The following is a 14134-nucleotide window of genomic DNA, read 5'->3' as shown; positions in this document are numbered from 1 at the left end:
TTAACACGCTGACCCAAACGTCCCCGACGATTAGGTGGGAGGCACACAAGAGTGTGATCAGGGGGCATTTTCTGCAAAAAAGCTCCATACTTAAACGTCAGCGAGAGGCAGCCATGGCAAACATACTGACGAAAATACAAGAAACAGACAGCCTAAACAAAACCACTCAGACACCCGAATTGCAGTGCCAATTACTAACACTACGCAGAGAACTGACCAAACTCCTCCAGACGAGATACCACAGAGACGCCCTGAGGCACAAGGCGTTCTTCGCATTGCACGGTAACAAGAGCGGGAAACTCTTAGCGAGAATGCTAGCCAAACGCCGACAACTAACGTACATAGACCGAATCAGAGACAGCGCAAACACACTACACAGACTACCCCTAAAAATACAGGAATCCATAAGAGGATACTATGCCAAACTATACGCGCTCCCACGACCACACACACGACACGCAGACGAACGTCTGACGGACGCGATCGACAAATACTTGCAAACACACTTGACGCCCACATTAGACAAAACCACAGCAGAGCTCCTTGATGAGGAGATAACGATAGCTGAACTGGCGAAAGCGGTGAAGCAGATGAAACCAGGCAAGAGTCCGGGCCCAGATGGCCTGCCACTCAGCTACTATAAGACGTACGCGGACATTCTGTACACCCCACTAGTATTAACACTAAATGCTATAAAGGAGGGCCACCAATTCCCCAAACAATCCCTGGCGGCGCACATCACGATTATTCCTAAGGAAGGCAAAGACGGCGAACAGTGCGGGAGCTATCGCCCTATATCTCTGATAAATTGCGATCTTAAACTTTTAGCTAAAATACTGGCAAACAGGATACAAACACATCTACCAATGCTGGTACACCCAGACCAGGTGGGATTCGTGCTAGGACGCGAAGCAAAGGAAAACACCATACGCACCCTCACAGTGATGCATAGCGGCAGACGAACCCCGGGAGGCCTTCTCCTGCTATCCACGGACGCGGAGAAGGCCTTCGATCGAGTGGGGTGGAAATACCTATTTCGCACCCTCGCACACATGGGAAAGGGACCGGGAATTTGGGGGTGGATAGAAGCGTTATACTCGCAACCCTCAGCACAGGTCATAGTGAACGGCGCCCTGTCGGAGCCGTTTGACATACAAAACGGCACGCGGCAGGGATGCCCCCTGTCCCCGATCCTATTCGTCCTGGCTCTGGAACCGCTTCTAGTGGCCGTCAGGAACAACCCAGACATACAAGGGATGCAATTAGGGACGACACATCACAAAATTGCGGCGTACGCAGATGACCTCTTATTTTACGTGACCAACCCAGAAATATCCCTCCCTAACATACTGCGAGCATTACAGGAATTTGGTCAGCTATCCAGCCTTAAAATAAACTTGAGCAAGTCCTACATACTTAACGTTTCCATCCCGGAAGGCAGAGCGGAACCATTACGTCAAAGTTACTCCTTTAACTGGGCGTCCCAAAAAATTAAGTACCTAGGTATCTGGCTAACGAAAAGGGAAGGGGACATGTTCAGGGAAAACTTCACCACCCTGCAGAAAAAAATGCAAGCGGACATGCAAGAGTGGGCCTTCCCACACATCTCCTGGCTGGGCAGGATACAGGTTGTGAAAATGAACTTCCTCCCACGTCTCCTTTATTTATTCCAAACCATCCCCACAGCAATCCCAGGCCCCTTTTTCGCCTCGCTGCGTTCGGCACTGGGGCACTACGTTTGGGGCAGCAAGCAACCCAGGCTCCGCCATTCACTACTAACACAACCCAAAGACAAGGGTGGACTGGCTCTACCGGATTTCACTCTCTACTATAAGGCATGCCACTTCCTGCGGATACTGGAGTGGTCGAAGACAGGGAACCATAAATTATGGAAGCAGGCAGAGGAACACGTAGCAGGCATACAGATCGCAGTCTTGCCATGGCTGCCTCCGGAGGCCTCTATAGGGAACGCGAAACAGTCCCCATACACCAGGGCAACCCTAGAGGTATGGAACCGTACAAAAGGGAGACACTGTCTAACCACACACCCGACCCCCCTATTACCACTCACACACAACTCGACTTTCCCACCGGGCCTAGATCCAAGAGCATTCAAAGACCTAATACACGACCCAATACCTAGATTACTACACGTACACGCGACAGAAGGCACCAAGACACTAGAGGACCTGCGGGGAACCACAGAACACACCCTTTTGACGCGACTGAAATATAGACAGATTCGCAGCTATATAGCCTCACTCCCCCAAGGGCCGATATTGACCAGGGCGCCCACCACCTTTGAGAAACTCTGTCTAGACCCACACCCACTGGCACACGGGGTTTCCGCCCTATACAACCTCCTACTAACACTCACACCTACAGAACAACCGAGATTCTACGGGAAATGGGAGACGGCACTAGGCCTCACACTGGAAAAGGCAGACTGGGAGAAAATATGTTACCTTACTCACCACTGCTCCTGCTTTAGTAAAACGCAAGAGACGGCCTATAAGTTGCTGACCCAGTGGTATCGTACACCCGAGAAGCTACACATGAGAATACCATCGCAGTCCCCCCAGTGCTGGCGATGTGAGGAGAAAGAAGGCTCCCTCTTACACATATGGTGGGAATGCAAAAAAATAACCCCATACTGGGAGGCCATACACAAAATACTGCAACGATTCACGGACGACCCACCACCATTCAACCCAGCAGCTATGCTGTTACATCACACCACAACCCCCAGATCCGCCTACAAGAAATCGCTCACAATACGCATTCTAAACACAGCCAAAGCACTGATACCACAGTTCTGGAAACAAAGGGACACCCCTCCCCTAAAAACATGGTTTGCACAGATGGAGGAACTGAGATCCCTAGAAGAACTTCACCACACCGCTAACGATTCATTCCAAAAATACTTAAACACATGGACACATTGGATCATCCAGACATCCAAACCAGACTTCACGGTAGCTATACAAGACACACCTCTGACCAACATATAGACGACCCTGGGGAGGACACGGCCTCTAAACGGGGGGGGTTCCCGGTAACGTGGCTAAATCGGGGCTGGGGCCTCCAACCTTTGCTGGAACACTCATAGGGAGTTCAGACATATGAACAAACAACACAAGCGAACTGACAGAGGACGGACAGGAGGTGGGATTCTAGATAAGCATACGGACAACTACACAGGGGAACAGGTTAGATAGGGGGGGACGTACGTGAACCAACTCATCGAGTACCCACTAGCTTGCACGAAGCCCCTGGGAACAAGAGAAGGGCTCCTGCGGAACCCCCAAGCTGCTGGAAGGCGTAAAAACCAGCATGCCCTAAAGGGAACTGGATCGGGGGACATTGGGACCGCGGCTGCTGCGGGGCCTTCCCCACACACACACGTACCCTCACACAAAACACGAACACACACACAACCAGCACCAGGAACTACACCCGAGACACGAGAACACGATTAACGACACATGAGATCGGGGTGTATATCCCAATAGAAATCATGATTATGCGTAAAGAGACTGGGATGTACAATGCAATTGAGGCCTGCGTGCCAAAAAGCTATTCATACGAACTCGGGCCTGCGAGCCCACATTAATTCAATAAGAAGTACCTACTCACACATCTCTCAACATTCTAAACCCTTTACTGTTATTGGATTTGTTTATCTTTATTTCATATGTCGCTATATATTGAATGTGCAAAATGCTGACATGTTAAAGCAGATAAAACTTCAATAAAAACGAAATTTACAAAAAAAAAAAAAAGAAGCAATGTCCAATAGCCAAATGGCTGCTAGAGTCCATATGAAAGCACCTAAAGATAAAGTGCAAATAAAGCAGGCTTGAAAAAGTCCTTACTGGTCTTGAGTATACTGGGCACAAATGTCCTCCAAGATCCTGATACGCGTTTTGCCCCTAATGTGGGGCTTCCTCAGTCAGTGATCACAGTCAGTGAGTATGGTTTTATGTCCGTTTTTTTTTAGGAAGTTATAAGAAGTGTGATCCACCATTTGTATGTATTTCAATTGTTATTCTTTAAGTGGTTTAAGGGGTCCCACTTAGGTGGTTACAACAGTTTGTGTTGTCGCACTTTATCACTTTTTTCTACTGTATTTATTTTATTTGTGACTTTTGTATTGGCTAGTGAAGCATTCACTTTACATAAACGCATGATTGGATAGTATGACTACTAAAACACTTTCTCTAGCAAGTGACTGACAGATTAATTCTGTACATAATTTTAACATATACTTTTGGGGATAATTCCCAATAGAACTTGGTCCCTAAACTTAAACCTCAATTTAATAATCCCATTTAATGAATTTAATAATCTTGGATTAACTTCTAAATGATAACTTTTCAAAAACACTCATATATCAAATGTTAAAAACATAAAAAAACATTTAAATAGAAAAAAACATGAAGACATTGCCTACACTATTAAACCTCATAAAAATCCAGGACTTCTTCAACAACTGATTAATCTCTTACTTCAAACTCCTAATGTTAGGCTTTTGTTCCTAATAATGAATAGAGCTAGGGCAGGATTACCTAAACAACACACTTTCGGGTCAGAAGGTGTGGTATACCTGTTACAGATAAGGGGTTTCAGTAGGGATGCATAAGACATGTAAGGTATATGCAGAGAGACAGGGAGAGACAGAGAATAAGACATAGGATTAATCCTGCAAATTATTCTAAAGGGCCCAATAAACCTGGGTGCAAACTTCATGCTAGGAACCTTGAGTTTAATATTCTGTGTGGAGAGTCATACCTTGTCACCCATCTGGTAACCAGGTTTGGCACCACGCTTCATATCAGCATGCATTTTGAAACGAGCAGTAGCTGTTTTTAAAGCTGTGTGGAACTTAGTCCAAGTCTCACCTATACATGTGAGATGGTCATCCAGAGCGGGAATAGCAGTGTCAGAGCACCGCAGGGAGGACAGTAGGATGACAGCCGTTGTTAACAAAAAAACTATGTCCAGATGAATCATGGGTTGCATTATTTCTGTCGAATTCGGCCCATGGTAGTAAATCAGACCAGTTTTCTTGAGTGCCATTAAGAAAACATCTCAAATATTGTTCCAATGATTGGTTGGCTCTTTCAGCTGCGCCATAGGTTTGGGGATGGTATGATGATGAAAATAATAATTCTATTCCCAACTGTTTGTTAAATGCTCTCCAAAATCGTGACACAAATTGGGAACCAATATCTGACACAATATTAAGCGGCATACCATGCAATCTGACTATTATACATATAAATATATGAGCCAGCTCTTGGGAAGAAGGTATCTTTTTGAGCGGAACAAAGTGTGCCATTTTAGAAAAGCGGTCAACAACCATTAGGATGGTGTTGTAGCCATTAGAAATTGGTAGTTCCACAATAAAGTCCATAGATAAATGAGGCCATGGAATACTGGGTATAGGAAGCGGTTGTAATAGCCCACAAGGTAGTTTATGGGGAACCTTTAGAAATTGCACAAATAGTACATCCCTCCACATACTCCCTGATGTCCTTTCTAAGAGATCGCCACCAAAATGACCTAGAGACAGTGGACACAGTTTTATTAATACCTGGATGACCAGCTGTCACATTATCGTGAAACACTCTTAGTACCTCCTCTCTTTCCAGTAATGGAATAAACAATCTATCTTGAGGTTTATCACTAGGTGCCTGAGTCTGAGCTGCCATTATAGCACAAACAAGAGGAGAAGACAAGGAAAGAACTGTAGAGGCAATGATACATTCAGGTGGTATGATGGGAGAGGTTTCTTGTTCGTGTTCCGCCTCTAGGTCAAATTGCCTAGATAGGGCATACGCTTTAAAGTTCTTCGGACCAGGCCTGTATGTGATGATAAAGTTAAAGCGTGACAAGAACAATGACCATCTACCTTGTTTTTGTGATCAATTATCAGGAGAGGGTCCTTGGAACCTTCTAAAAGATGCCGCCATTCTTTCAGAGCTAGGATAATGGCTAACAATTCCCTGTTACCAATATCATAGTTGCGTTCCACTGGCGACAACTTTCTAGAAAAGAACCCACAAGGATGCAAAGGGGTATCCTGACTTTCCCTCTGAGAAAGGACAGCCCCCTGTCTCAGAGGCATCAACCTCTAATATGAAGGGGTTGCAAGTGTCAGGGTGTACCAATATGTCAGCAGAAGTTAATAATTTCTTAAGTAGCTCAAAAGCTTCTTTAGACCATATATTACAGTCAACCCCTTTTCGCGTCTTATTGGTGATGGGTGCTATTACAGTAGAGAAACCTTTAATGAATCTCCTATAATAATTTGCAAACCCAATAAACCTTTGAATGGCTTTTAACCCATTGGGTAATGGCCAGTGTAGAACAGCTTCTAGTTTATGAGGGTCCATCTGAAAACCAGAGGCCGAAATATTATAGCCCAAGAACTGTACTTCCGTCTGGTCAAATAGGCATTTGTCAAGTTTACAATATAGCCCGTTTTTGAGCAAAGTTTATGTTGTGCCTAATCATTAAATTCATGAAGCGCCAATCTCAAAAAGCAATAATCAATTACCCTAAGGTTTTTTAAAGATATTGGGCGGCACCAAAACCCTATTCGGGATGAGTGAATTGAGTATTTGAGAAAGGGAGAGACACTAACATCACGTACTTGTAAATAATCAATACAAACTTAATCGACTAACAAAGACTTAATTAATAAGTAATCATTCAGCTTAAAGGAACAGCTTAATAAAAAACAGCTTAATACATCACCATAAGAGAGACTTGCTGCACTCGACTAAGAGAACTTCTAAGCAGTCAATCTGGAAGGGGACCTTCTCTTACTGGGAAATCAGTAGAACTAGCAATAAGCCTCCGTATTACAGGTGGGTAGTACTCCAAATGAGTGCCAAGTTTTCTAGTCTTTTATAAGAAACTTAATAATGAAAGGGGTGAATAGTCTGTACTTTTCCACCAAATCTTTTTTTTTTTTTTTTTTTTTAAATTCTTTATTTTTATCGTGCTTTGAGTGGATAACAAACAAGCTCATGGAGCCCCAAAAGCATACCCCGAGCATATTTTTCAAGCTTAACATTTGGAACAAGGAACTTATCAGCACATTTTATAATGTTAAAATAATGTCGCTCAGAACAGGATGTTAGCAAAAACATGTTACATTAGCATGGGTTATGATCACAAGAGGTGTAATAACATGTCTATCTTAGGTGGATCAAGCGATATCTGCACTCAAGTGTCGGTTGTGTAAGCTTTGCCCTCCTACCCAGGGTGGGATGGGGGGGGATGATTGCCTTTGTGCATGGTTGACCTCTCAAGAGAGGCTTAGCCCCTAACCAAGGGGGTAGCGGGGGGGGTGCGCTTCAATGATTGGTCATGTGTGGCTAGATGTAACCGGACTAGGGTCATAGGTGGCACAGCTTCGTGGGTGTTTGGGTGTAGTGTCGTGAGCCTGGTGTCTTTATGCCCAGTGGGCCCAGGCTGAGTATTGTGTCCTCTAGTGGGTGATTCTACCGCGAGGGACATAGACTTATGGCATGGAAAAGGAAGAAGAGAAAAAAAAAAAAAAAGAGAGAAAAACAAAGAAGGTAACCCAAAAACAAGCAGAACTTTACATCTCTACAATTTTGCAGCCTAGGGCTGTCAGATCAGTGAGTCCCTCCGTTAGATTTGGACCGGGCTGGAGATGTCCCTGCCAGTCAGGAATCGGGTGGGCAGTCGGTTACAGTTCTTGGGACAAATGGTACCACTCTGGATGGGTCCCATCCATGAGCCCGATTTGAGTCCGTTGGTGCTACTGTTGCCTCTTGCATGTCTAGAGCTGCAAGGAATGCTGGGATATCAGTCCCCGTAGTTAGCCGTTGCGTGGACCCCTTGTACGAGACAAGGAGGGATCGTGGTGTTCCCCACCTGTACGGCACTCCTGCTGCCCGCAGTCGGGTGGTGACAGGGTTCAGGGATTTTCGCCATTGTAGTGTGGCCTTGGATAAGTCCTGGTAGAAGGACAGTTGCGAATCCTCAAAGAGCAGTGGGGTCTTGTCTCTTACCGCTGCCATTATTTGCCCCTTGTCTTGAGGTAGTGTGCAGCGGAGTATGACGTCGCCGGGCGTTTTGGCGGTGGTTAAGGTAGACGTTGGTATTCTATATAGCCCAGCGATGGTTATTTTTTTTGCGGTAGCAGGTGGCAGCACTGAAGCCAGCAGCCTTCTGACGTAGTGTGGCAGTTCCTCATGGGGGACCGTTGCCGGGATACCCCGTATTTTCACGTGGTTGCGGCGGTACCTGTCCTCCTGCGCCGCCACCTGCAGTGTAAGGACCTGTTGGGCTGTTTGTAGTTGGAGTATAGATGCCTGCATGGTGGAGGTGTCTTGGCTTAGCTCCTTAAGATTTGCCTCTGTTGCCTCCATTCTGCCTGTTAGTTGGTGCAGGGATGATTTTAGGATAGGCAGGTCTGCAGTGAGGAGGTTTTGAATGTCCTGCAGCATAGTGTACAGGGTTTGGAGGTCCTGTTTGGTTGCAGGTTCGGAGTTACCTGCTGTTGCTGTGAGCTGTTGCTGTGAGCCCTCCGTTGTGTTCTGCAGCTGAAGTGTTGCAGATGCGTCCGTGTGGGGAGCCTCTGGTGAGGTCGGGCCTTTCGCGGCCGCCATCTTGGAGGAGGTGTGCCGCTGAAGCATGGCTCCTATGTCCCTCTGTTCTGGAGCGTTACTGGGGGTACTCTTCTGATTTCTACGCCCCATTGCCGTGTCAGCAGGTGATGCCAGGGTCGGCCACCGCTCCGCTGTGTCTCCCGCGGGGACTCCGCCCCAGAGAAACTCGAGGTCGCGGTTGGCGGGTATGTGGTAGGCCCCGGTCCTGCGTCTTGTCTTTAGATGCTTCGGGGAGTATTGGAAGGGCATCTGGGGGTTCGGTGTGGTGTCCCCAGGCTGTAGCTTACGGTTTTGTAGTTGGATGGCGGCTAGTCTCCAGGATATCGCCTAGATTGTGTGTGTGATCGACGGAGCTGGGAGAGATGGCGTCCGGTCCGGTTCAGCGCCAGGCTCCGCCCCCTCCACCAAATCTTTTTATCAGTGCAGCCCAGCAAACACCTTGCAAAAGCGTTGGATGGGACCTGCAGCTAGCCAGACTTTCAGTCCCACAACAATGCCATGCCAGATCTGTGCGGTTAATATCTCTGTTCTCATAACTATCTAAAAAGCTAGCTCTGTTCTCATAATATTCTCGTGATGGCATGCATGAGTCATTCTAGTGCTGTGTTTTATGGTTATTAACATTTTCAGTACTGTGTACTGGCGCTTTCTTGACTATCTATAATAGTTTGATTTGCTCAATAGTGATCAATCATTCTTAATATGGAATATTATTATCACAGTTTGTAAAACATTTTTAAATTCTTTATTTTGGGTGTGCACAGAATACACAAGTAGCCGGTATGCGCCACAACAGCGACATCCAGTAAAATAGGTAAACATAAGTAGTACAAGTCATGGCATACGTTATACAGGCACATTTTATAATTATTATAGTATTACGATAGTTTAGGTTGACGTTTAGTTTCAAGGTGTTAGCATAATGCACATGCCATGCAGAAATAGATAGGAGAGGGACAAAAGAGGAAAAACATGGCTCGTGCAGAGAACGTACATACAAGAGCAGTCTAACAATTGAGTTATTAGTGTGAAATCTCGCTTTTTGCCTATGCAGTGAGAGAATGAGAGATCGTACATTTCTAATCATTTTAACTCGCTTAGCAACCTGTATTGTTAGAGTAAGAGCATGCAAAACAAGTAAGAGCACCCAATGGCCAACAGCTATAGACTAGACACCCCATTACATACAAGGCTGCACACTGTCCCAGCAAATTAGACAATGCTTCTGATTGACCAAGATCACATTAATAGGAGAGGTGGTTGCCGGCTGGTCAGGTCTGACTGGTATTCAAGACTTTAACTGAATAATTAAACAGTGCTACTCTATATGATGGGAAAAAAAAAAAAAAAAAACTATGTGCTTTAAAATTATTTGTAATCATTATAGACCTGCATATGTGCTGCTGCTAGGGTCAGGTTGTGCGAGTAAGTGAATGCTAAACCTATATGTTAGTTACTGCCATCTTAAACATACCGACAGTTTTAACAGGTGGGGCACAGGTGTGCTCAGGGTTACACTTTATGTCACTGAAGTTTGCCTGGTATATAGTAATTTGTTCTAATAGCAGTTTAACAATTAACGCTATGTCTGGCAAGATAGACATTTCTTTTAAATATGTATTTTCATGTTAAGTACAGCAAGCTCTTAATTCTAATAAGCAATTAGGCCCGAGTTTACCCTGCTTAGCTAGACAGTGTTTAACACGGTTCCCTGTAGGCATGGCAGTCAGTCCGCGACCTATTATCATTAACTGGACATGAATTTGATGCAAAGCAGACTGAAAACATAAAATTAAAATATAAAATAACATGAAGTGGCATCAGTTCAGATGCACCTGAGGGGTGGGTGCTAGGTAAGACCTGATCAGCAGTGTCAGCAGGGGAAAGTCCAGGTTTGCGAGTGTGTGCAGCTCGCGTGGGAGTCCTCGGACCTGCTTGCACCTCGCGGTGAAGGGCTGGTGCCTCACTGGTGTGTCCCGTTCAGCCGATGCCCCGCTTATGCACGGGTGTTGCAGTTGGCGAAGGTGTCTGGCCTAGCTGTATGTGGGAGCGCCGCCGTTGCTGGGTTCCCGGTTTTGGGTCCGCATATCCTTCATGGCGGAGGTCATCCAGCGGGGGGTAAGTTAGGGCTGCTGTAAGTGGGGTCCGCTGCATCTTCTTTGTCTGCCAGCGTGTCGGAAGGTAGGGTGTTTCCTGCGGCTGTTCGGTTCGACCCAGGCATTCGCTGGTTGTGTGGAGAGATTGTAGAAAGCTGCGTCGTCGCTTAGGTGCGTGCTGTCTCTTCTTGTGTTTGTTTTTATTCAAGGGGCAGTTTCGCTTGCGGCGCCATCTTGGTGCCCTGTCATTGCGAGGAGTAACTCGCTTATGGCGGGGTTGCTTGGGTTTTTCACTGTGTGAGTGATTGTGTGCTTTGAGCTGCCGTGCCCTTTTCTTCAGTTTTGCCCAGAAGGCTTTAAATATGGCTGTGAGTCTCGTTGAGAGGTCCGGCACCTCTGAGTCACCCTCTGGTGCGCACGTGGCGTCCGTCATTATGCTGACACTGGTGTCTAGGTGTCGTGGCCCAGTTGCTTGGTGGTGGACCGGGATAACCCCCGCCGGTCCTGGGGGGGGGGTGAGAAGGCTGATAGTCTGTGTCTCCATCTCAGTTACCCCGGTGCGGGATCGGAGAGAGCAGCCGCCTCTCCCCTTCTCCGTCTCCCATGGGCCGCCGAGTGCATTTTTAACGTTGTGGTCGTCCAAGATGCCCATGTTTGGTATCAAACGATTCGCCAGGGCGCTCCCTGTCTGGGTAGCGTACCCCGGCACGGTTTCAGGCTGTGGTTAGGGTCTTGGTACTCTTTTTCCACGATGTGTGGCAGGAGCTCCCTCCAGATGCGACCATGCAGCTTGCTGTTCAGGCTCCGCCCCCCGTAAAACATTTTTAACATGCCCATGATGAGTCTGGAGATCGGGGGAATAAATTAGTATATCATCCAGATATACAAATACGAATGTATAAATGTAGTCTCTGAGAATGTCACTAATGAGATCCTGGAGCATTACATAAGCCTAAGTGCATGACAAGATACTCATAGTGACCATTTCTTGTGGTAAAGCAGTTCTCCATTCATGTCCCTCCTTAATCCTTACTAAATTATACGCACTCCTAAGGTCGAGTTTGGTAAACACCTTAGCGCCCTGGAGTCTGTAAAAAAATTCTGAGATAAGGGAAAAGTCAGGACCTGTTCTGTTCTGATGTCTGGCCTTGGCTTCTAGTATCCAGTACTCTTTTTAGAATTCTTGTTTAGTTTTTCTTGGTTTTTCTATTCTATGTCCGGTTTTCTTTATGGGTTCATTCCTTTATTCTGTTCCTGGAATTCCCAGTCTTTTGAATTCCTTTAAATATTTGTTTTATGTTGCCACACCCGTTCCTTTGCCATTAATCCTTTTGTTTCAGTCGGTTCCTGCAGGCAGTGGTTTCATGTCCTCTGCTCCTTTCTTTGCAGGTAAGTGCTATGTGTGTTTTATTATTGTTTATTTAGTCTTGCATATCTAGGCAGTTAGGACCCACCGTAATTGGAGTACTTTGTCGCAGTGGTGTGCTGCATACATCTTGGCATTTATGTATGTCTAAATCTCCAATGTTTTACATATATAGTAGTACTTAGTTATGTCTCCTCTTGTTTTGCCTTGCATTTCTTGTCTTGTTTTATTTTGTCTTCCCAGTTCATGTAGTCTTGTTCTGTCCTGCCCATGTTCTGTCAATGTTTCCCTTATGTGTTGTGTACATGTTCTGGGTTCTGCTTTCTGTCCTTCTCCGGTTCTGGGTTCTTCTAGTTTTGTCTTGTTTTCTTGTTTGGTGCCTATTCTAGTCTTACTTTGTTTCTAGTACTGGATACATCTCAGCTTATCATCTAGCTCCTGGCATCTGCTTAAGCTGCATCAGGGTTATGGATACAAAAAAGAACCCCGCACTTGCAGGTGAAGAAGACTTACGTATGTGACCTTTTTGTAGAGACTCTTTAATGTACTCCTTCATAATTCTACATTCCTGTGGTAAGAAGGTATATACTCTCCCTTTAGCAGGTATAGTGCCAGGTAACAAATCTATGGAGCAATCATATGATCTGTGAGGGGGTAGTGTATCAGTGTGACTTTTATTAAACACTTCTTTAACCTCCCTATAATTCATAGGAATTTCGTTAAACTGAGGCGTAGGAGTAGGTAGATTAACTATACCCACTCTCTTGGTAACAGGTAACATACATTTCTCTCTACATTCTTTACCCCATTCCAGAATTCCAGTATTAATGTGAGGATTATGCTTAGCAAGCCATGGAAATCCAAGTATAATGGGAAGAGAAGGGAAAGCAATTATCTGAAATGTAATGATTTCATTGTGTAACACTCATATTGTGACAGAGATAGACAGTGTTTCGTGGGTAATAAGAGGCTGGGAGAGAGGCCTACCATCAATGGCCTCGACGGCCAAGGTCGAAGATCGATTCTTGGTGGGTATAAGGTCTTTACTGGCAAATTGCATATCAATAAAGTTCTCTGCAGCACCTGAGTCAATCAGGGCGTTACATGTAAAACTTATCTTATTGCATTGAGCAGCAACACTAAGGAGAAATCGACTTTGGGTAGTACCAGGGGACATATACATCACACTGAAGGACGGACCCCTGATGGTTCTTAGGTGCGCAAGTTTTCCGGGCGTATGGGACAAACATTTCTTATGTGTCCTTTCTTGCCACAGTATAAGCAAAGGCCTTCTTTTCTCCTAAACTGTTTCTCTGCTTCTGGCAGTCTCATAACCCCTAACTGCATAGGTTCAGGTTGAGACTGCACAGAAGGGCCAGGGACAACAGGATTGGAGAAGCGAGGTGCCAGTGACATATTCATACGTCTGGTATTGTTTATAGTTATCTGGTCCTAAGTCGGTTATCAATATGCATCACATAAGTGATGTATTCATTTAACCTCCCTGGTAGTTCTTTGGCTGCAATTTCATCAAGCTTAGCATCGGATAATACCTCTGCAAATGCAGTGATTAATCCATTATTAGTCCAGTCTACCTCAGAGTGCGGAATTCTGAGACAGAATGGTTCCCTTGTTTGATACGCATTAGGGCAGTGGCAGTGTCATCCTCCCTTCCTAATGGTTCAAATGTTAATTTAAATTTCACAAGGAATTCCTGGTAATTATAGGCAATACTCCTATTACTCTCCCTTAATGGATTGACCCAAGCTAAGGCTTTACCTTTCAGTTGGTTCATTAAGTACCCAATTTTAGCTCTACAGTTATTCTACTGCGCATGTCTAGCACGTCTTCTCAAAACTATGTAGGGCTATCTTGTGAGAAAAAAGGGAGTATGTGTGCTTGCAAGAAAGCACACAGGGATAGAATTCTTGCTTTTAACCCTTGCAGACGTGAAAAGACTTAACAAAGACAAAAAGGCTTTTAACCCGTTATTTACCTTTATCTATGACAATTACCCTTTT

The sequence above is a fragment of the Pelobates fuscus genome, chromosome 4 (genome assembly GCF_036172605.1).
Source record: "Pelobates fuscus isolate aPelFus1 chromosome 4, aPelFus1.pri, whole genome shotgun sequence".
Lineage (NCBI taxonomy): Eukaryota > Metazoa > Chordata > Amphibia > Anura > Pelobatidae > Pelobates > Pelobates fuscus.
This window is presented reverse-complemented; position numbering follows the sequence as displayed.